Below are 24,308 nucleotides of genomic sequence, written 5' to 3' on the forward strand. Positions count from 1 at the left end.
GACAGCAGACTAGGTCCTGGGGGCAGCTTGGACCCTTCAGAAATGGGGGAGCAAATCCACTGAGGAACGGCACCAAATCCCGGGTTCGGCACCAAAGAAAGGATATGTCCCGGCAATCCTAGGAGACCACGAGGAGATAGTTATGGACAGGAGAAGGTTTATAATGAGGTTTACTATTGGGGCCACATCTCCATGGGAGAGGGAGCAAGATGGCAGCTGCACCTTATCCAGGTGGCAGCTTCTCTCCAGCTAAAGGGGAAGTAGGTAGGTCTTATTGGTGAATAGGAGTAGCCCATTATAATTCTAGGGCAGGGAATTTAGGTCTGGGTGGATCTGGGGGCTAATGGGAAGAGCTGAGGACCTAAGGCAGGGAAAATGCTAACAGTGTTCCTGTGAAGATTTTGACAGGCCTAGAGCACTCCTGCCCTGGCTCTGCCTGCCTCAAGTAGCTCAGTTCTGAAAGACTCAGTACTGTGTATGAAAGGATTTGTCCCGGCCATCCCAGAGGACCATGTGGAGAGAATCACAGACAGGAGAAGAAGGTTCATAAGGAGGTTTATTAGTGGGGCCATAGTTCCCATGGGAGAGGGAGCTACATGGCATCTGCACCTTATCCAGGTGGCAGCTTCTCTCTGGGGTTAAAGGGGAAGTAGGTAGGTAGTGAGTAGGTATGGGTGGATCTGGGGGCCAGTAGGAGGAGCTGAGGACCTGAGGCTAGGGAAATGCTAATAGTGTATACTTCCAAGATTAGAGATGGGTTTATAACGGGCCTGTCAGGACAGAGTTGCAGCCAAGACTTCAAGTGTGCAGTAAGTTGACACATGTCTGTGACTCTTACTCCAAGGTTAAAAGGATCAGAGTTGTGTTTGGTGGCCACAGGTTTGCATTGGAGTAGCATTGGTGTCTTCCCCCTCTATGTCTCAGAAACTGACGTGGCCGCTGCAGAGAGCAGATTTGGTTGTTGGCCTTTGGTCTGTGTGGATTTTGTGACTGGGAAAAGGTTTGAACATGAGGACCAACTGTGAATTCTAGACTGTACTTGCAAGAAATGGTTACAGGCCCAAGCCTTCAAAAATCTTCTTTACAGTATGCATCTTAGAATTAAATAATTGCTGCACAGGTCTAAATGTGTGTTGGTATAATCTTGAAATGCTTCTATGTTTTGGGAGACTCCTGAAGCCCATTTTTTCATTGGGGGGGAGCAAACTTAAGAATTGTTTTTTTAATTTCTGTTTTAAATTGTATTGGGTCCAAATCAATTCATATGTACAAAGTTTATTAATATAATTGAAGGTCATTACCCAAATATCTACCAGGTTTTTCCATCTAATGAGTGAATTAAACAGTTGTTATCCAAATTAAAAAAAAATCTTCTTTACAGTTGTCACCCTGCTTATACCAGTAGGGTAAGAGCCTGCAAAAGCCAGAGTACTCAGAGGAAGCAACCAGGGAATACTGGAAGATTTCAAATGTCTTTAACCAGTCTGTGTAGAAATTTGCAGACAACCCAGCAGGAGGTATGACAATCCATCCAAGGGATGCTGAGAGATGCTAATACAGCCTTGCCCAGATCCAACCCATCTCTCATGCCTGCCTCCATCACACATGCCTAACTAAGCCTGCTGATTTGGGATGGAAAACACAAGCCACTAAGGATCCACTGAAGCTGAAACTCTTACATTGTCCTGACCCTTTGCCCTCTTGACTGGTGTTCTCTTCCACTTGCCGGTAATGTTAATCCCCACAAGTTAGACAAGGGGAATATAGACAAAGAAATGATATGATTTGGTTTCTATGCTATTTTGCAGTTAGATGCATTTTGGTAAATAGCAAAAAGGTGCCAAATTTGGATTCTTGGCACAATGCTAGTGGCAATAATTCTTGAATTAGGAAAATGTTGTTCAGGTTCAAAGGTTTTCTGAGAGTTAATTCAGATCACAGAAAATAGCCCAAGGAACTCTAAAGTGCCAGTCAGTTGCTGCTTGAAAACTCTTATCACATCTACTGAATTTTCTCATTCATTGTAGAACTCTGGCAAGTATTTATTGGTCAATTCTCAACAAATTACAGGTAAGCTCTACTCCTGTTGGTCTCCTTGTTGCTTAATTGGAAATAAAAAGGGCTTTTGTGGCCAAGACTCCTTTGATTTCAGTTCAAAGCCAGCCCCAGCAGAAAAAAAAAAATCCCTCTAAAACTCCATCTCCCTACTAATCAGCAAAGAGCCAGACTGAAAGCATGGTTCAAGAGACTCATAGTAACTAGCCAAATGCTGGAAGCGGCACTCTGGCTCAAATGGTAGAGTGCTGGCCTAGAGTTTAAACCCTGTGAATGTCAACTGGGACAAGCTATCCAAACAACAAGCACCTAGACCTTCAGGATGAGGTCAGTCCTGACAACAAGGAACCATGGAGTAAGAGGAGATGAAGTCACATCTTAAATGGAGTCACTTTAAACTTGCACTTTCAAAATTAGAGCTGGGAAATCAAAAGGAATAGTTGCTTTCCCACCTAATGTTCATACCTATCTATGTCCCAACTGGACAGGATCAAGAGGAATAGTTGCTTACCCCCCTAATGTCTACACTTGTCTATGCTCCAACTGGGTAGGATCAAGAGGAATAGTGTACACACCTGTTCACGTTCCAACTGGACAGACTCAAGAGGAATAGTTACTTGCCCACCTAATATCCATACCTGACCATTTTCCATCTAGACAGGAACTTGCATTCTTGCCTCTGTTACTTGCTATGTATATATATATATATATATACATATATATGTATATATATATATATATATATATATATATATTAGCCTCTGACTGGTTACTCCCAACCATTACACTACTCAGTTGCCACCCCCCCCCCCACATACCCCTAAACACTCCCTTCCTGTCCCCAGTCCAGTTATTCCTCCTTCCTTGTAATGGGCCACAATTGGGTTTGTGCTCCAAATGGAACTTTTCTGGCTTGTGGGTCAGGGTCAGGGTGGGTCCTCTCATGTTGTTCATGTTAACTGGTCTTGTGAGCTTGTCAGCCTTTACCCTGACCTTTTCAAAAGTCTTTTTTAACAGGTTAACATCCCTCACTCAGGATGCCACCTGGAAACTTGCAGTTCAAGGCCATCCTGTTACTACAGGCAACTGGAGACCTTACGTAACATTGCTCTGTCCAGCACAGATAGGGATCCTGAAGACCCCAGCCCCAGTGACTCCTTGATGTGCCCAAGCTGCAGGAGGTAGCCAGAAGAGATCATGACACCCATTGGCTCTGATAACCATTCTCATGGAAATGATGAGGATCTTTACTAACAAAACTGTTAAACAAATACTTCTTGGATGGTACACAGCCAAAGGATGAATCAGGGACCCCTGACTACTTTGCCCCTTTACAGGAAGAAGTAGCTTCAGAAGAAACAGCCTCCACCCATACCCCCAGCCTGGTACCCCTCCTCTGTTATTAATAAACAACAAATGGGGGAATGTTAGCATTTCCCCTACCTTGGGTCCCCAGATCCTCCCATTAGCCCCCAGATGCACCCACACCTAAACTCCCTGCCCTAGAACTATAATGGGCCACTCCTACTCATCATTAAGACCTACCTACTTCCCCTTTGTCTCCAGAGAAGCTACCACCTGGATAAGGTATAGAAGCCAGATGCCATGGTGCTCATATGCCATAGTGCTCCAGGCAGGCAGGCAGGCGCCTAGGCACTATTGCTTTTAGTATATTTAAGTTTTCTTTCCCTTGTAGTTGCCTAGGTAGTATGCTTCAAAGCAATATCCTCCTTAAATCTCTGTATGCTGTTGTAGGAAGCTCCTTTAGAACCCAGAGAGTTACATGAAAAGAATTGTCTTGACATGAATGCATCGAATAGAACTGCAGGTATGAGATGCGTTCTCTGTTTCCAGATGTGGCACATCTGTTTGCCAAAGCTGCTTCTTCCCCAAGCCTTGCTTTGACCAATAACACTGAGTGGAAGTGTTGTTCCTGGTCAATTCCTGTGGACTCACAGACTTGGGGAGCTCAGAGGCAGATTGCCCCCCAGCTTCGGTGATCAGCCCAGGCTTGTCACAAGGTTTTAGAAAGCTCTGCCCACCTGGGTTCATGGGTGATAAACTGGGCAGGGACCTGGTTGAGCCATGGATGAGAAGAAAATCTGGGTGAAACTATTGAGATTCTAGATTCACTTCAACAATCCCTTCAAATCAAGTAAGTTCACTCTTGTAATTCAGGTCCTAATTTACTAAGGCTATGGTCATTTCCTCCCCTGTGTTACTGTGTGAGAGAAAGTTTCCACACACTTATGGCTAAATAAACTAGAATTTAGTCCTTATTCACTCTAAAAAATAAAATTTAAAAATAACCCATGAGCCACCACCTGTAATGACTTTAGCAACACACGGGGCCTTTGAAAACATCTCCTGATACATCTATTAATATTAATGATGGGCTGGGAATATAGCCTAGTGGTAGAGTACTTGCATGGCATACATGAAGCCTTGGGTTCGATTCCTCAGCACCACATAAAAAGCACCACATATATAGAAGTGGTGCTGTGGCTCAAGTGGTAGAGTGCTAGCCTTGAGCAAAAAGAAGCCAGGGACAGTGCTCAAGCCCTGAGTCCAAAGCCCAGGACTGGCCAAAAAAAAGGAAAAAGAAAAAGAAACTATTAACAAGTTAGAAGAAGCAAGCAGAGAACGGAAACCCCAATCTAGAGCTTCAAATCACCAGGTATCTAGAACTGGGATGGAAGGAGCTCTGCTGTGCAGGCTTTGCTTCCTGGGCTGCCTCCCTGTTTGCAGAAAGTTTGGTTTCAAAGGGAAGGGGCCTCTTGAGAATCCTGCTGGTCGTTCATGGGTTCATCCTGTGTTGACTGGCAAAGAGCTGCGTGAGATCTCTCTACAGAATAAAGAAACAGCCTGGCACCAGTGGCTCATGCCTGTAATCCTAGCTATTCTAGAGGCTAAGATCTGAGGATCTAGGTTCAAAGCCAGTCCAGGCAGGAAAGTCTGTGAGATTGTTATCTCCAATTAACTAGCAAAAACAAACAAATACCTGGAAGTGGAGCTCTAGCTCAAGTGGTAGAGCACTAAGCTTGGATTTCAAGCCCCAGGACTGACTCCCATACATATGCATATATGTGCATATGTATACAAGGCAAACACTTAATACTAAAAACACTGCCTGTTCTGAGTCACTTAAAAAAAATAAGACTCATTGTATATAAATCTCAATAGTAAAGGTTAGTTATTATGCAAAAACTCTGATGTTCTATAGTCTCATCACCTTTGCTCTAATCTCTGGGGAAGAATGTTTCTTTCTTTTTTTTTTTTTTTTTTTTTTTTTTTTGCCAGTCCTGGGGTTTGGACTCAGGGCCTGAGCACTGTCCCTGGCTTCTTTTTTTTTGCTCAAGGCTAGCACTCTGCCACTTGAGCCACAGCGCCACTTCTGGCCATTTTCTGTATATGTGGTGCTGGGGAATTGAACCCAGGACTTCAAATATACGAGGCAAGTGCTCTTGCCACTAGGCCATATCCCCAGCCTGGAAGAATGTTTCTTAATACTTAAAAATGAGGGCTGGGGATATGGCCTAGTGGCAAGAGTGCTTGTCTCATATACATGAAGCCCTGGGTTCGATTCTCCAGCACCACATATATAGAAAATGGCCAGAAGTGGTGCTGTGGTTCAAGTGGCAGAGTGCTAACCTTGAGCAAAAAGAAGCCAGGGACAGTGCTCAGGCCCTGAGACCAAGGCCCAGAACTGGCCAAAAAAAAAAAACAAAAACCCCAAAATGAAATATAACTACTACCTTTTTGTACTCGTTATTTATTTTTAAATATAGTTTTAGTGTTACTATTAAGGTGTTGTGCAGAAGGGTTACCATTTTATAACCAATGATCAAAAATGTAAACTCTTATGTGTTACAAAAAAAGTGATTTACTATTGTATACATTATTGTGAGGAAAAACATTTTATGTTTCTCAAGTTTTTCTAACTCTGTAATATAGGCATGATGATCGAACATACAAGCTTCAATTAATTTTTATATAGCTAAAATAAAATGGACCCAATTTATTCATTCATGGAAGGAAAATGGTTACAACTTTTAAAACTAAACTTAAAAGAATGAGAAAATCGCATGCAAAGTGACTTTGGAATATTTTACAGAAAAGATAAAGTTTGCATGTAGAATTTTAGCTAGAGTTACTAGTTAAATGATGTTACTACTTATAGTTCTCTCATTTCATTTTTAATATTTTACCCCATGCCATATGCCAGTTTGACTACTGAGCAGCTGTTCTTATTTTCTATCATTTAAGAGATATATAAAATGCTGAGGTTTCTCTTCAGAATTCATGAAATCCACAATTTGTCTACACACAATGGTCTGAAATCTATATTATATAAAACACATTTCCTTGGCATAAAACTGGTATTGCAGAAGTTTGACAGATATGAACTCTGTCCCTAAGGAACTTCCTACTTATCTGAAAGGAATTTACAAATGAATTTAGTATAGTAAAAGACAGAAACTAAGAAATATCAAAATATAGGTATTGATTTAGACAAGGCCAAATAACTCCCAGCTGAAAGAAATGAGGACAGATTTATGGAGAGTAAACTCTCTGAATGTTTCTCTTTTCTCCCTGGTTCTGCCCTGGGTGTATATTTCATTGAAAGTCTTCAAGTAGCAGTTATTTATTTTTTCTTTCTTTGTGCTACTACTGAGGCTTGAACTGAGAACTTGTGCGCTGTCCCATAGTTTTTTCACTCAAGGCTGGAGCTTTACCACTTGAGTCACACCCCCACTTCTGGATTTCTGCTGGTTAATTGGTGAAAAAAAGTCTCAAAGACTTTTCTGCCCAAGCTGGCTTTGAACAGTCGTCCCCATATCTCAGCCTCTGAGTAGCTAGGATTACAGATGCGAGCCATAGTACTTGGCTAAAAGGTGACTATTTTTAAATATCACAGCTCTGGAATATTGCTGAAGGCATCCTGTTTGTTCCTCAATGTTTCTCATAGACCCTCCTTTAAGTCTTTTCTGAGATTCAACACCTGACTTCCCACCCATTTCTCCCCCTTAAAACCTCTCTCTCTCTCTCTCTCTCTCTGTCTCTCTCTCTCTCTCTCTCTCTCTCTCTCTCTCTCTCTCTCTCTCTCTCTCTCTCTCTCTCTCTCTCTCTCGGGGCTTGAATGGCTTGTTTTCTTTAAATTAAACATCTTATTTTCTTGCCATACTTTCCAAACTCCTCCAGCAATCATTAGGAATATGAGGTCACTCAGCTGTTTTCACTCAGCTTTTGGCTACCGCCAGTACTGACCTCAGTACTCCTGCCTCAGCCAGGCACTCAGCCATCACCAGGGACTTCTGGCTCTCAAGAAGCTTCTCTGGGTTTCCAGTGTCCAGACTGTCCCTGCCTTCTTCTCCCTGTGCTCTCCTCACCCCTGCCCTTCCCCTCCTCCTCCTCCCAGTGCTGTCCCTCACCCCTGCCCTTCCCCTCCTCCTCCCACTCCAGTGCCTATGCTTCCCATCCTCCACATTGCTCTCGGCCTCCCGTCTGTCTGTGTCCCCATCAAGCGTGACAATCATTTCCTTGCATCTATTCCAAATTCATTTTCAAGGTTCTGTTCACTCTGTGCCTGAATCTGTGTCATGTGGGATAAAAGAAAATCACCACACACACACAGTCACACACACACACAGTCACACACACACACACACACACACACACACACTGCTGTAAAGTTTGGCTCTGGAGTCCCTGTTAATAATATAATTCGCCGTGAGGGCGGCCATGGCGCAGACCTGGGCAGGGGGTGTGCGGGCAGGGCTGGTGGGGAGGCCAGTGGGCCAATGCAGACATGCTAGTCAAGGAACAAAGGTGAAAATGGAGCCAGGTGACCTGTGAGGAAGGGCGGGGAGGTGGGGAGAATGACATTGGGGAGACATTGATCAAGATGCTTTGTACTCCCAAACGGATACATGGACTTCAAATCCCTTTGCACAGTACTTAAAGATAATGTAAAAAACGAACAACAAAAGGACACATGCCTTTCCACTTCTCACAGAATCTCTGTCCTTCGAGAAGAATCTGGCAATAGTAGAAAAAAGTAGTTTGAAAAATCCTGCAATACTATAAATCACATATACTTTTCCTTCACTTATTCTAATGACACTTTGGAAGTGGCATTGTTTTTCAAGATAGGCAATATGTATTATGTATAGAACTTTAAAAAAGATCCAGCCAGGTCTCTTAGACTTTTAAGATCACACAACATATACTATTCCTTAGTGTAATGCTTAGAAGTGAACTTTCAAAACAATGCTATTTTTAACATTTTTGTGCTGGTACTGATACCTGAATTCAGGGCCTTGTGTACTCCTTTTCTTTTTAGGCTTATGCTCTACCACTTGGGCCACACCTCCACCTCTAGTTTTTAATTGCTGTTCATTGGATATAAGAGTTTCTTAGGTGTATCTGCCAAGGCTGTCTTTGAACCTTGATCTTCACATCTCAACCTCTTGAAAAGCTGGAATTACAGGCATGAACCACTAGTGTCTGGCTGAAAACAGAATTTTAACATCGCAAAGTTGGAGTTATTAAGATCTTACCATACCACTAATATTTAAGCAACAACAAAGGGTAGGTTTATAGCTAATAATTATTTTTTTAAGTCATTGGTCATTTAATATAATTTTATTCTATTTTAAATATTTATTCAGTTTTATTTTCATTCATTTATTATGCTATCTGCAGTTTTCCCATATATGACACATATGTATGACACATGGGAGAATGTGTGGCATTGTACCTATTGCATATCAGAGAACATATATAATATGTAAGGCATGCTTAAGCATATCATGATTTTATACTATATATTATCTTTATAGACTGCAAGTTTCTGGACCTAAAACTTATCTGTATCTTTAGTTAGAGAAGCTGGTCTGGGTTGTCAGCAATGCACACAAACACACACACAGTTATTTACATTTGTTCACCAACACACTAATCACATATTGGGGAACTGCTTGCCTGATCAGAGATTTTGAAACAATTCCATAATAATCTACAAATACTCCCCTTCCTCGGGCATTATCTGCATGGCTTACTCAACAAATCCTGCTTGGTTTTTTAGCTGTGTAAAGTATTTTTGTGCGTAAAAGTGTTTTACACTGTTGTCTTCTCTTTGCACATGCTTTTTAATTCCTCCCCAGTCATATATCTAACTGAAAATGTAGATTATACTGGTAAATTTTCACAGGAATAAGATTACATCCTTGTGCAACCCAGAAAGACTGTTTTTGTCATGATGCACTTCACCATATTCATTTTTTCCATTTAAACATTAATATTTAAACAGAAGCATAAATTATGTATGGCCATTTAATTTGTGTCATTATTTTTAATAACTAAAAAATATTGTAAGTTTTGCAGTTCTATTATAAGTAATATTGCAAAACAATATTTACTTATAATCCTTTTGCAACCTACTTAGTTTTAATATCCATACATTTTGCTGTGAAATGTTAATTTACTTGATTATAAAGTGCTCTTTAATATAATATTAATTGTATTAACAATATGTGTAATACAACTTCATACTATTGATGCAAAATACAAAACCATCAGAACTTTGTTTTTTCCCCATCTCTATTTTGATTAGTGTGCATACATTGTGAAAAGAAGTTTCACATTACCTGTAAGCAATTTAGTTAAAGATTCATAGAAGGCTTCAATAAAAATCTCTTACTATGGGCTGGATGTGTGACTCAAGTGGTAGAGCACCTGCCTAGCAAGGACAAGGCCTTAGTCAAACCCCAGTAATGAAAAAAAAAGTAATTAAATAATTAAGGGCAAGGACTTTAATTAATTTATCTAATTTAATTTTGTTTGTTGTCTTTGGTGCTGATATGAGGGTTTGACCTCAAGGCCTGGGCTCTGCTCCAGTCTTCTTTTTGCTCAAGGCTAGTGCTCTATCACTTGAGCCACAGCTCACTTTCAATGGCAAGGATTTTTATTGTTTTAATTTTATTTATATAAATTAGATTTTTTACTACAAATCTGCCATTCCATGAAATATGCATTTTAATATTTTAAATACTCTAAATTGCCTTCAGAAACCCTGCAATTCATACTTTACCAAAACTAGCTTAAAATGTTTGTTTCAAGTGGTATCACCAGAAAAATATTTTGACATTCATGTTCTGTTGTTTGTTTCTATGTTCAAATGCAGTGAGAAAAATGCACCTATCCTGGCCCCAGAAACGATGCATCTTTAAACAGATGATCTTAGAGTTTTGCTAATATATATATATACTAATATACATATTATATAGTTATATATTATATTATATATTATTATAGTATATATACTAATATATATATATTAGTAAATGGGGACATTGTCCAAAAGGAAATGTACTCTTTACCTAACTTATGAAGCTGTAACCACTCTGTACATTACCTTAATAACAATAACAATTTAAAAATATATAAAGCCATATTGACACACTAAGTGTTGAAAGTAGTCAAAGAATGTAAAGTACTCATTAAAGTTACTATATATAAAGGATTACTATGGAAGGTGTATTACATGCCTGAGCAAGACCTCCCCAATGCTCTTTTGCCTATAATGATTTGCAAGAGAAATCAAAATCCTAGGAGTCACAGACTCCTTTATTGGTATCTACCCACATGGTACCTAATTAACTTTAGGTAATAGATGGATTTTTCTTTTTTATGTGTGTGTGCCAGCACTGGAGCTTGAACTGAGGGCTTTGTAGACTTGCTTGGCTTTTCTGCTCAAAGCTAGCATTTAGAGCATTTTACCACTTGAGCCACATCTCCACATCCAGCCTTTTGCTAGAAAATCTTACCTGGAAATGAGCGCTCCTGGCTTTGTCTTCCTGGGCTGTGTTCAAAGCATAATCCCCAGATCTCAGCCTTTTGAGTAGCTAGGTGAGAGGGGTGAGCCTCTGGTGCCCGGTTTTAAATTTGATCTTGCACAGAAAAATATCTTTCCTAGTACAAGCACATTGCCAAGAAAAAATTACCATCCTTTAATGATCTTTATGTGAGTCATCATCAGTTCTTTAAATTACTTCCAAGAAGTTGAATTCAACCTGAAGACACGAGCTTTTCCTATTTCACAACAGTCCTTGAGGCCTCCTCTGGGAGCTGATGCTGTGGTGGGGAACCCTGCTCACGGCAGTATCCAGCTGTTCCTTTGCTTCCTCCAGGAGCAGAAGGTTCCCACACTGTCCTCCCAGAGGTGACTGGGCCTTAGGTGACTCACTGGACCCTCCTGTGACCTGGGAAGCTCTGCCCATGTCTCACCTCCCAGGTGTGAAGAGCACAAGGCCTCTGTGCTGCTCAGGTCTGATCAAGGAGCTGCATGGGCCATGTGCTGGGTTTGTATCTCAGTGAGTTATTAACTGGGGATTTCACTTTGAAGATCCCCTGGGGCCTGGGACTCCCTGGCTTTTCCACCCACTTTACCCTGGTTTCAGGTACACTGGCTTTCTTCTACTATGCACTTTTTAAAAAATCTTTCATGCCAGTACTGGGGCTTGGACTCAGGCCCTCCCACTCTCACTTGGCTTGTTCTGTTCAAAACTGACACCACCACTGGAGCCACAGCTCTACTTTGGGCTTTTTGGTGACTAAAAGTATCACAGACTTTCCAGCCCAGGCTGGCTTTGAACCACAATCCTCAGACATCAAACTACTAAATAGCTAGGGTTACAGGTGTGAACCATCAGCACCCAGAAAATTGTTTATTTCTTTTTATACTGTGTGTGTATGTGTGTGTATATATATGTATATGTATATATATACGTGTATATATGTATATATAATTTCTTTTCTTTATAACCACAAACCAGACTGACATTTTTATAACATTTACATTATAGCATTTCAGGAGTACTGGGATTATGAATCTTTCTAATGAGAAATAAGTATTTAGACACCAAGTAGAAATCTCCTTTTACTGCTGGCTCATAATTCTTTCCCATCTCCCTTCTTGGTAAAGGTAGCCTCTTTTGAGAACTGAAGTTAATAAACTTTTTTTAAGTTAAAGAAATTATAAAGACCCATAATATCTCTTCTGTGAATTGAGTGCAAACTTTGGAGATAAAACTAAACTTCCTAGACATGAAGTAGTACCAATATTTTGTTTCTATTTAGTATGACTGCCTGTTCAGATCTCTGAGGACATGTTAACAAGTTTGATTAGGGGGAGCCACCCAAGGCAGAGGGGACTAGTCTAGGAAGATATATTGTATGGCCATCAATTACCTTCCCAAACTCTGAATTTCCAAACACAGCCAGTGCCAAGGATTTCTGGGGACATATGGACTTCCAAATATATATTAGGTTACACCAATGGGCATATCTATAATAATATTAACTGAAATAAAACTAACATTAGTTATTAATGATAATAAAAAATCTCTAAAGTTAGCAATCATAACTAACAACTAATTCGGAAAATTACCATATATATCAGGTACAAACATCTTTTAAAAAAGATATATCCCGTGGGCTGGGGATATGGCCTAGTGGCAAGAGTGCTTGCCTTGTATACATGAGGCCCTGGGTTCGATTCCCCAGCACTACATATACAGAAAATGGCCAGAAGTGGCGCTGTGGCTCAAGTGGCAGAGTGCCAGCCTTGAGCAAGAAGAAGCCAGGGACAGTGCTCAGGCCCTGAGTCCAAGCCCCAGGACTGGCCAAAAAAAAAAAAAAAAAAGATATATCCCATTAAAAACAAACATGAAGTTGGGTGCCAGTGGCTCATGCCTATAATCCTAACTACTTGGGAGGCTGAGATCTGAGGATCTGAGTCTAGACCCTGCACCAAAACTTTTTTGCTCAAGGCACTCTAGCAATTGAGCACAGTTCCACTTGTGGCTTTTTGGTGGTTAATTGGAAATAAGAGTCTCACGGACTTTCCTTTTAGACTATCTTTGAACCATGATCCATAGACCTCAGTCTCCGGAGCCACTGGTACCTAGCTTGCACATACTTTTTGATGTTTAAATTTGTTGGGAGGTAAGTTATATCAAGAGGTACCCAGATTTGGAGAGGGATTTATGTAAATCTTTGGGTTTTTTTTTTTTTTTTTTTTTTTTTTTTTTTTTGCCAGTCCTGGGCCTTGGACTCAGGGCCTGAGCACCAACCCTGGCTTCTTCCAGCTCAAGGCTAGCACTCTGCCACCTGAGCCACAGCGCCCCTTCTGGCTGTTTTCCATATATGTGGTGCTGGGGAATTGAACCCAGGACTTCAGCTATACGAGGCAAGTACTCTTGCCACTAGGCCATATTCCCAGCCCCTTAGTAGGCATTCTTTAAAAAACAAATTAAAATTCCATGAAGAAACTGCTCCCAAGCTAAGAACAACTTCAGGGCTACCAAACATTGTTCTGTTGCATTATCAAGAGACCCCCCAACTTTATCCCTTGGGATTTTCTCTAAACTTAACCGTGCTAAGTATCAGTGTGGAGGCAAAAGCAATCAAGAGCAATCCCAAGTCATCAGATGAAAAGGTGAATGAATGGGAAGAACATATAAGAGTATGAGCTAAAAAGAACAGAGAAAAGCATAAAGGCCTTGCCAATTTCATAATGCAAGTGATATGACTAAATACTTCTTTCAAGACATTACTTTGAAAAGGGATGGCAGTCTGGGTACATTTATAATCTTTACTCATGAGCAGCTACATAAATATTTAATGATGCTTAACAGGAGCCTTTATTTTTAATGGGATTGCATAGAGCAGAGGTCCCTCTGTGTGAAAACACATTCAAAATAGTGAAAGATAAATATGCTAAAAAGAGGTTCTCAGGTTAAGCTCCAAGATGATGATGACACTGCGGCCTGGCAGCTTCTCAAGGGATCTCTAATGGCACTGATGCTTTCCACATTTTCTGGCCAGGAAATAATTCACAGTTGACTTATAATGTTAATAAAAACAACATGTAGTGTTTTGTCAAAGACAGGACTTTAAAAGAATAACATAAACACTGACTTTTCTTGAAATCAGCATGAAGCTAAGCCAAAGTAAACAATACAGTAAAGTAGGTGAAGGATATCCGACTCCCTTTGACCAATTTACTTGAAAAGTAAGTGTGCTGCGATCATTTCCAAACCTGCTAGTTCTTCACTACCTCCCTTTCCATACCTGTCCCCATACCCTCTCACTTTGACTCTGGGGTTGGCCTTACAATTTCCTTCTGAGAAATATGATACGGACACATGTGAGGCAATAGAGGCTCAAAAAGCAGTGAAACCGGAAAGCATGTTCTAACAAGCCCACTGGAGATGAAAAATGCATAGGGCAGAGCCAAGGTTGCATTCTCTCTACAGCCTCTGATCCTGTAGGTGGGGCCTTGGGATTTCCATTTTTTAATAGTAAAAAAAGAATGTTGATATTATTAGCAAAGTAGTGTCTCAAATCTCATCATCACCCAAGTCAAAATTTTAGTGTGAATTTTCATACAAGTCACATTATTTATTCTATATATTCTATATGCTATATATTCTATTATACAGGTATGCCATTCAAATATGCATTCTAAGTCATCATGTCCAAATATAAATAGTTAGGATAGCTAAACTTCTGCCATAAGTTATGAAACGTTTACAGATGCAAGATGTTCCAAATTATGTAGTAGAAGGATGAAAGAGCATTGCTTAGGATTTATGTGTGGATAGGTATTTTCCTATTGCTATAGGCATACGTCAGCAGGAAGTTATCAAAATGGAACTAGATGCAGAGCCAAGATGAAAGTCCACATGATGTTGGCAACAAGTAACTGATGATTTCAAACATTTAATGTATTTCAATGCCTTCACCAAGTTATTTATGAAAATAGTCTAATACCATAAAGTTTTCAGAGGCACAGTTAGATGAGTGCACTATCTATACCAAACAGATCTACACCTGGCTCTTGAATGACAGAAGTATCTCAACACAAAGGTGTTCACAGGCAACCAGAAAGAAAAAACAAAACCTTTTAGATATGCCATGCATATCAATTTGATTTACACCAGGGCCTTCACTTTCCAAATCTATCACACAAGGGATACTTAAAAGGCTGCAGGACAACTTTGATACAAGAACCCAATAGATAAAATTAACTATTCTTAACCCATTAATGCAAGTTGTTTAAGGAAGGAATCACTCTCTGAAGGCATTGAAAACATATTCACCCTTTTATACTGTAACATCTCAAATTAGCAAGCATGACAACTTCCAATTCATTTTGTTTTTACGTGTGTGTGTGTGTGTGTGTATGCGTTTGTACAGCTTAGAACTGATAATTAACCTTCTATCAGTAGGGTTAATTGTCTAGAATTCAACATCCTAGGAATCAAATACACAAGACTTTACAAATGATATCTTGCTCAGTACTCAGTACTTTTGGGAAAAGGTCTGGCAGAAAAGCTGTTGAATCAAGAAGCAAAACAAAACAAAAACAACAGGAGAAAAGCCTCCAACATGTACACAATTTTCCATCATACGTTCTGTTTTGGAGATAGTGTCCAGGCCCAAACTCCATGACTGACCAAAAAAGAAAAAAGAAAGAAAAAGGAAAAGGAGGAAAGAAAATCCATTCTGATTATTTTAAATTCCATCCTGCTAGAACATAAAATAAATAGTTGGGCTACAGAGGTGCATAAAATATACTAAAGTCCTTTAATAGTTCTAAAAGAGCTAATGACTCAAATAATATTCAAAAAGTCTCAAGTTGGAACAAGTAATAAAAGTTTCCTTGTGTTCTTTTTGTTTTTTTCTTTCTTTAGTCTTTCCTTTTCCCATGTCTTATGTGTGGTAAAGAACCTGATCAAGCTATTTAAAACTTGGTATAAGACTGATGACATTCAAGACCCAGGTTATTTGTAGAGTATTGTGTTTTCACTCATGGCTAAGCTGTGAATGTGCCAAATTAAGGTTAGCTGATGATAAACTGTTTTGTGCCAAATTAAGGTAAACAATCATAACTAAGCAATCATAAGCAGCGGTTACAAATCCACAGTGAGGACTGAAGTCTCCAAAGACCAGCCTCACACTAGCAGTTGGTACTCTATAAGGTTTCCAGCCCAAGGAAGATGTCTGCTCTGTTTCTCTTTCAGATTGCCAAGCATCTACCTGGCTCTAAGCCTCTGGCTGTGCCCTATTTCTCCCCCAGCTCTGTCTTGTCAACATGGCCCCCCAGAAGGAAGTATAGTTTTGTTTGGCACATAGGTGCGCACGAGCACCTGAGGAAATGAAGCAAAGTGGCACAGGTATGTTATAATGGAGAGATGTGTACCAACACGAGAAGGTAACAGGATTATGGAGTTGGAGAATTATTGACTACATTCAATTTAAAAATATTATCATTGACATTGTATATTGCATATATGTCTACCTGACCTAGAGAAGGGATAGAAAAACAGGGCGTAAAATATCACAAGAAATGTATACACTGCCCTACTATGTAACTGTACCCTTTTTGCACAACACCTTGTCAAAAATTTTGTGTTCAATTAATAAATAAATTAAATTAATAAAAAATATTATCAATGCGTTTATTGCCAGTAACCATTATTTAAGATATTAACTGGTGCTAGAATTTAGGTCTTTATCTTGCCCCTTCTATTCCTTCAAGTGCATTTTTTGTTTAATTGGATAAGATATATGAATAGAAAAGCAGACACATCCTAAGTGCATGCTTGGATGGATCTCCACAAAGTGAACATATTCATGTACCAACATCCACAAGAGGAAGAAGAATGTGACCAGCACTCCAGGAACCCTTCAGACCTCTTCCCACTCACTGACCTTGCCCTTACCTGGCGCATTAGTCAGCCTTCTGTTACCATAATGATATACATGAGATAAGCAATTTACAAGGAGGAAGGTATCATTTGGCTCACAATTTCAGAAGTTTTGATCCACAGCTGGATGTCATTGTGGGGCATACACGGTGGGTTAGATCTGCTCATCTCATGGTGGCTGGGAAACAAAGAGAGAGAGAAAGGGGCCAGCAAATCTCAGTACTTCTTTCAAGTTACAAACCCAGTGGCTTAACTTGCTCCCACTTGTCCCCACCTCTTAAAGGTCCCACTACCTACCAATAGCTCTGTGGTTTGAGGACCAACTCTTATTTAACATGCGGCCTTTGGAGCCATTCTATATCCACACTCTATCACCTGGAAACTTTTGTTCTTTTGCTATTGCTTTTTGTATTGTTCTAGTCTTGTATATTAGTTCTTTTGAAATTTATTTTTTATATGTCATTCACATCTATGCATTTTGGCCAATTATTCATTTCCTTTGTGTGTGTGTGTGTGTGCGCGCGCACACACACACACACACACACATTACTAGAGAAGAGATCAATTTGTGTTTTGTTTTCCAATATCTGCATAATCTCTATCTGCACAGAAATCCATCTGTATTGAAAGCACCCATCCCAGAAGACCACATGGACACAGTCACGTACAGGAAAAGGAGTCTTATTGCCAGATGAGGCTGACAAATCCACCTGCTCCATGGGAGAGGAAGAAATGGCGCTTCTCCCTATCCAGGGGCATCCTTGTAACATCTGGACAGTGCAGTGGCAGGGCAGATTTAGGTCTGGGCAGGTGGTCAGAATGAGGACCAATCTCAGAGAAACTAACAAGACCCCTGAGGAGACTTCTCTTTTCTTTGTGAAGGGCAGGATGGAGTTTGGGTCTGGGTGGAGGGTGTTCTGCTGATGCAGCTGGCATCTGGAGATAAAACACAAAACATGGCTCAGGTACATGGCCAGGGCTGAAGGCCAGCTGCAGTTAGGCTGGGCCAGATCAACTGGTTTTGTAGAAGGGGCTGAAGATGTGAGATGGAAGGCACATTAACACATACTGGCATGCTTTTAGAATATTCTAACATGGAAAAAGCAAGAGAAAAATCTTAAGCTCATTGGGCTAGAGATGTGATTCAAGTGCTAGAATGATTGCCTAAGTGTGAAGCTCTGAATTTACTTCCCAGTCCAGCAAAAAACAAACAAACAAATAAAAAACAATCATAGGCTTGTCTGTCCCACCAGTGCAATGATTGTACTATGTACACAGCAAATACTTGCATTGGAATCTAAGCATTTCCTATTGCTACATACTTATTTTCTTAGGTTAAGATTCACAAAATACTGACAAGTGAAATATGGCCTCGCATTTATTGACCCCACAATAACAAAGAAAACTAAGTAGAGCCAGAGGCACATTAATCCAGCTGCCAAACCTTGAGAAGTCTGAGGCACAGTAGCTAAATTGGTGTTAGGTTGTGAACTCTTAGTAGGAAAATATGATTTCAAAACATTCCTTGGACATGGAAATTGCCTAGAAAATACACGATGCTTGCCAGGCATTGGTGGCTCACACCTATAATCCTAGCTACTCAAGAGGCTGAAATCTGAGGATCGTGGTTCAAAGCTAGCCTGGTCAGGGAAGTGCATGAGACTCTTATTTCCAGTTAACCACCCAAAAACCAGAAGTGCAGGTGTGGCTCCAAGTTGTACAGCACTAGCCTTGAGCAGAAAAGCTCAAGGACAGTGCCCTGAGTTCAAGCCCCACAACCAACCAAAAGAAAGAAAGAAGGAATGAATGAAACAAAGAAAGAAGGAAAGAAAGAAAGAGGGAAAGGAGGGAGGGAGGGAGGGAGGGAGAGAGGGAAGGAAGGAAGGAAGGAAGGAAGGAAAAAAGAAAGAAAGAAAGAATGAAAGAAGGGAGGGAGGGAGGAAGGGAAAGAGGAAGGGAGGAAGGAAGGAAGGAAGGAAGAAAGAAAGGGAGGAAAGAAGAGAGAGAGAGAGAGAGAGAGAGAGAGAGAGAATACATGATGCTCAATGTGCAAGTGCTAAAAATGCAACAAGTCTTTTTAGTTTCTGGGAGGAGACAAGCAGCCTGGCTAGGCCTGGTCCTAAGGCTGTGGCTTGGCTGATATCTGGCTGTTATGTGGGATATACTCTGCCACTGCATTGTCAGGAAGGGCTCAACTGTGCTCAAATAGACCATTCCTATGTCCCTCGGATAGTTAAGTACACATGTACTCTATTTTTCCCTAGTCCTTTTCCTACATCAGTCACAAGATGGGTGATTTTTCTTGGAACAGAAAGAAGCAACAATTGAAAGCACACAGTCCCTTGACCCACTCTTACCAAAAAGGTAAATCTGAGAAGCAAGTGTTATTCACACTGGACATGTGACTTGATGTCACAAATGTCAATCATTATTAAGAAATGCTTCTTGTATTCCTAAAGTTGTTCTAGCTGGTATAAATCTACAAGCTTCTGACATAATTCAAAATTACTCTGATGGAGTTAGAAAGAGACAAGTACTTCCTTCTTTATGTAGTTTTATGTTTCCAAATCACAGCAAGAAGCAATTGTTCTGAGAGGTGGAGACAAGTCCTCCCTCTAAGCATAACAACCAATTTTGTTTGGTTTTGTGTTTTGAAATCAATGCATACTTCTATCATTTCTTGCGTTATTTTCTGACCAGGAAATTTCACAATGACAGGTCACGTTGTTTCAAGGATAATTTACTGAGTAGCTATTGTTTCACTTAACCATTGCAAGAACACTAAAGTAAGGAATACTTTTCCCACTTGTTAGACATGAAAATGGAGGTTCAGGGAAGATAATAATTTTAAAAAAGAAAACTCCACAACACTAAGAAAGAAAGGGGACCAGGACTCAGACTCAGTCTCTTGAAAAACAGAAAATCTTGAAACAGAGACAACATCAAATTTAGCTAAATAACTCCCTTGTACTTTGCTTATCCAGGTATATCATATTTTTTATTTTTCTAATAAAATGTGGATAGATATACTTGTCACCTAGTCACTTTCGTCTAGACCTACTTGAGTTTGCCAAAGGTTCTGCTCTGGCCAAAACAAAAGTCTCAACTGTCTCTAACTAGAACCAAAAAGACTAGAACAAAAGATCTCTGTTGGGAGAGACCCTGTGCTGAGAATTAATAAAGGTCAAGTTCAGATGACAGGACTATATTCATATGGTTGCCAACAATGAAAGTATTTTTAATTTTGTATCCAGCTCTGATGCTAACATTAGAATCTTGATCACGTTCTCATGGAGCACCTGCATGGAGGACAACTCTGTGGCCCTTAATTTTCTGTAATTATTATTATAACAAAAATAAACATTGTGTCCTTCTCCTAGTGAATTAAATTTTATTTTTGTTTATTGACTATCCCTAATCAGAAAACTTGAAATTCAGCTCCAAAGACCAACATGCTTCTGAGTCCTCACAGAACACTTGAACATGTGATGGGTCACAGTTAAAAGCAGTATTTGGATGACGGTAGCTCACACTTGTAATCCTAGCTACTCAGGAGTTTGAGATCTGAGGATCGTGGTTTGAAGCCAGCCGAGTCAGGCAAGTCTGCAAGATTTATCTCCATGTAATCACCAAAATGATGGAAGTGGGACTTTGGCTCAATTGGTAGTGAGTCACTATCCCTTAAGCTAAGGGGCAGTGCCTAGGCCCTGAGATTAAGCCCCAGTACCAGCACAAAAGAAAGAAAGAAGGAAAGAAAGAGAGAGAAAGGAAGGAGGGAGGGAAGAAAGGAAGGAAGGGAAGGAAAGAAAGAAAAGAAGGAAGAAAAAAAGAAGAGAAAGGAAGAAAGGAAAAGGAAAAGAAAAGAAGAAAGGAAGGAAGGAAAACAAAGAAAAGTAGGAAAGAAAAAATAAGGCAGAAAAAAGGAAGAAGCAGGTAACAAGACAGTTTATTCAGCATCTTCTTGTATATGGCAGCCTGTTAGCTGCCATATAAAAACTTTGCTTCATGCCACAAAGGTAAAATATCATCTAAAATTACTCCAGACTATGTGTATTTTTAAGATGTATGTGAGGGGTGGGAATATGGCTCCGTGGTAAAGTGCTTGCTTGCCTTGCATGCGTGAAGCTCTGGGTTGGATTCCTCAGCACCACATAAACAGAAAAGGCTGGAAGTGGCGCTGTAGCTCAAGAGGTAGAGTGCTAGCCTTGAGCAAAAAGAAGCCAGGGACAGTGCTCAGGGCCTGAGTCCAAGCAAACTGGCAAACAAACTAAAGATATATGTGAAACATAAATTTTGTATTTAGATTCCAATCGTCAAGATACAATGTATAAACAACTCAGAAATGTAGCATACATTTGGTTCTACTCATTTCAAGTAAGGGCTGCTCAGCCTGTATCGATCCATTGCTATACTGAACAATCTCTTCTACATTACCACTTCTCAGTAAATCTAGAATTTAATTGAGAAAATGATGTCTGAGGCCTTTACCCTCACCAAGGACAGAACAAATCAGAGAAACAAACCCCAGAGGCTGTACTCCTTTTCCTGGATAATCTCAAGGATACATCCTTGGTATGTGTGTGTGCGCAGAGTGGTACTGAAGCTTGAACTCATGGTCTGGGAGACGTCCCGTAGTGTTACTGCTCAAGGCTGGCACTCTACCACTTGAGTCACACCTCCGCTTCCTCTGTGAACCCTACCCCACAATTTTTGTGTGCCAGTCCTGGTGCTTGAACTCAGGGTCTGGGTTCTGTCCCTGAGCTTTTTTTTTTTTTTTTTTTTTTTTGCTAGTCCTGGGCCTTGACTCAGGGCCTGAGCACTGTCCCTGGCCTCTTCTTGCTCAAGGTCAGCACTCTGCCACTTGAGCCACAGTGCCACTTCTGGCCATTTTCTGTATATGTGGTGCTGGGGAATCGAACCCAGGGCCTCATGTATAGGAGGCAAGCACTCTTGTCACTAGGCCATATCCCCAGCCCCCTCCCTGAGCTTTTTGTACTCAAAGCACTAGCTTTTAGCACAGCTCCATTTCCAGCCTTTTGCTGGTTAATTGGAGATAAGGGTATCAGCAACTTTGCTGTCAAGGATGGCTTCCAACCATGATCCTCATATTGCTGTCTCCTGAGTAGTTAGGATAACAGGTATGAGCCACTATCACCTGGCTTCTATGGCTCTTTTTAACAACATGATCTCAAATATGTTATTCCTCTAGCTCCAACCCTAGGACAATTCCTCTAAGGGGATATATGGGTCCTTCAAAGGCTCAGTGTGCTCTGAGCTCTTGCTGCTGGTCATCTCACAAGGCCACATTCTTATGTTGAAGATGCAGCTGTCGAAACAGAAACCTAGGAGGGGCAGAGGCCAAGTGCTAGTGACTCAGTCCTATAACCCTAGCTACTCAGGAGGCTGAGATCTGAAGATCTCTATTCAAAGCCAGCTCAGGAAGAAAAGTCCAAGAGACTCTCCATCTAATGAACATAATACCAGACTAGAGGCATGGATCAAATGGTAGAACACTAGACAGAACAATAAAGCTGAGCAAGCCCCAGTATCAGCATAAATATGGAATGAATGAATGAATGAATGAATGAATGGAGCAGAGAACCATATTATTCCTATTTTTCTCAAGTTCAATCTCCTCTTAATTTAATCTAAAGATTTTTTTCCCTGTAGGTTGTAGAGCTTGAACTCAGGGCTTGGCAGCTGTCCCTGAACATCTTTGGGCTCAAGGCTTACACTCTAGTTACTACTTGAGCCACAGTACGAGTTCTGGTTTTTGAGTGGCTAATTGGGGATAAGAGTCTCATGGGGACTTTTCTGCCCAAGCTAGCTTTGGACTTCGATCCTCAGATCTCAGTAGATAGGATTATGGGTGTGAACCACTGGTGCCTGAGCACATCTGAAGATTTCTTACTTCATGATAATGTTGTGTGATAATCCTTTTTTTGCATTATTTATTATATTTGTTTCTCCAACTCCAAAACCAAGGCAGAAGAATTCAATTTCTTTGCCCAAAATGTAGCGGTGACCTTGTGTCCAGAAGACCCCCAGTTCTTACCTTGCATTCTGTAAAGATCTGAATTGTACTCTACCTCTTGCTAGTATTTCCTGATTACCTTCTGCCCTGGTGCTTTCTTCTAGCTTTTGTGTGAGATCCTGAAAGATCTTTGAGAGTTGTTGTCTGGGAGATTACAGCTGCATTTACTGGATCGCTGTATGGTGGATTTGTGTGGGTCAGTGCTGACATTACTGGAAGGCTGTAGTCCTCTGAATCATGGTGCTCAGGTGTACAGGAAGGTCACCTTCAAGGTTGTCCTAACAACTAACTACCAGCCTAACCACACACAGCCAACTGTTCTAGCAGAAAGTGTCTAATTACAAATAGGCACTGTTTTAAATCATGGATAAAGCTTGATGAGTGCTACGTATACACAAAGAAGTGGAAACTAAAAGAGATAAATAGCTCCAGAGACAAAGCTTTGGAATCTCATTCCAATATTCTATGGGACCAACAATCTGGGGTCCTGAGATCTCTATAAAAACAAAACAAACTTGTGGTTGGGAATGGGAGGGAAAAATTGGGAGAGAGTGAAGGAAAGAATGGCATTATCCCAAAAGAAATGTACTCATTACCTGACTTATGAAATGGGAACCCCTTTGGTGGATCACCTTTAAAATAACAACTCAAAAGTTAAATTATATTTTTTAAAAGTTATCTGTAAATGAAAAACAAAAAAGACAAAGTGAATAAATTTGATTGTTGGATCTGGAGGAAGTTTAGCCAATATATACCCAGTAACAGAAATAATTTTAGTTAGTGCTGATTTTTATAATAAATATATTATACTCTTCTTTGAATTTTGGATTTAGTACATGGAGATGGAGAAAATAATTTGGTTTTGTTTTGTTCTGGGGCTTGAATTCAGTGCCTAGGTACTGTCCTTGAGCTTTTTTGTTCACAACTAACACTCAGTTCCACTTCCAACTTTTTTTTTGTGGTTAATTGGTGATAAGAGTCCTGCAGGCTTTCTTGCCTGGGCTGGCTTCAAACTGTAATCCTTGGATTTCAGCCTCCTGAGTAGCTAGGATGACAGTCCTGAGCAAAAGAGCCATCAGAGAAAACTACCCTGAATCTCATATGATCAATGTATGTGTAATTCACATAATGCAGGAAGAGCTCTCAGATATGGGTTACGTCCCCAATTCTTCTGTTTCTATAGAGGCTCTGGCACCTGAAGCACTTGTTTTTTATGAAAGCATTACATTTTATTACAGCTAATATTTCCAACCGCAAAACCCTGTTTCCAAGCTATTCTTAGTCTCAGAGGAAGTAATTTCATTTTCACTGTTTCCTATCTTTTAATTCTAGACAAAATGTATACTAGAAATTATTCTATGTAAATATTTTAATATCTTAAAGTTCTTTCTCTGCTTCTGTTATATACCTAGGAAATGTCTGTTATCAGAGTTCTGAATTTG

The 24,308-nt window shown here is 40.3% G+C and overlaps 1 long non-coding RNA gene across 1 annotated transcript; it reads left to right on the plus strand.

Moving 5' to 3' along the window:
* Nucleotides 1–821: 821 nt before the first annotated feature.
* LOC125357151 lies at nt 822–24,148 on the plus strand. Its single transcript, XR_007212072.1, has 3 exons — nt 822–1,000; nt 20,332–20,340; nt 24,139–24,148. It is a non-coding gene; the product is annotated as an uncharacterized LOC125357151 (long non-coding RNA).
* Nucleotides 24,149–24,308: the final 160 nt, after the last annotated feature.

Source organism: Perognathus longimembris, chromosome 9, assembly GCF_023159225.1.
Source record: "Perognathus longimembris pacificus isolate PPM17 chromosome 9, ASM2315922v1, whole genome shotgun sequence".
NCBI lineage: Eukaryota > Metazoa > Chordata > Mammalia > Rodentia > Heteromyidae > Perognathus > Perognathus longimembris.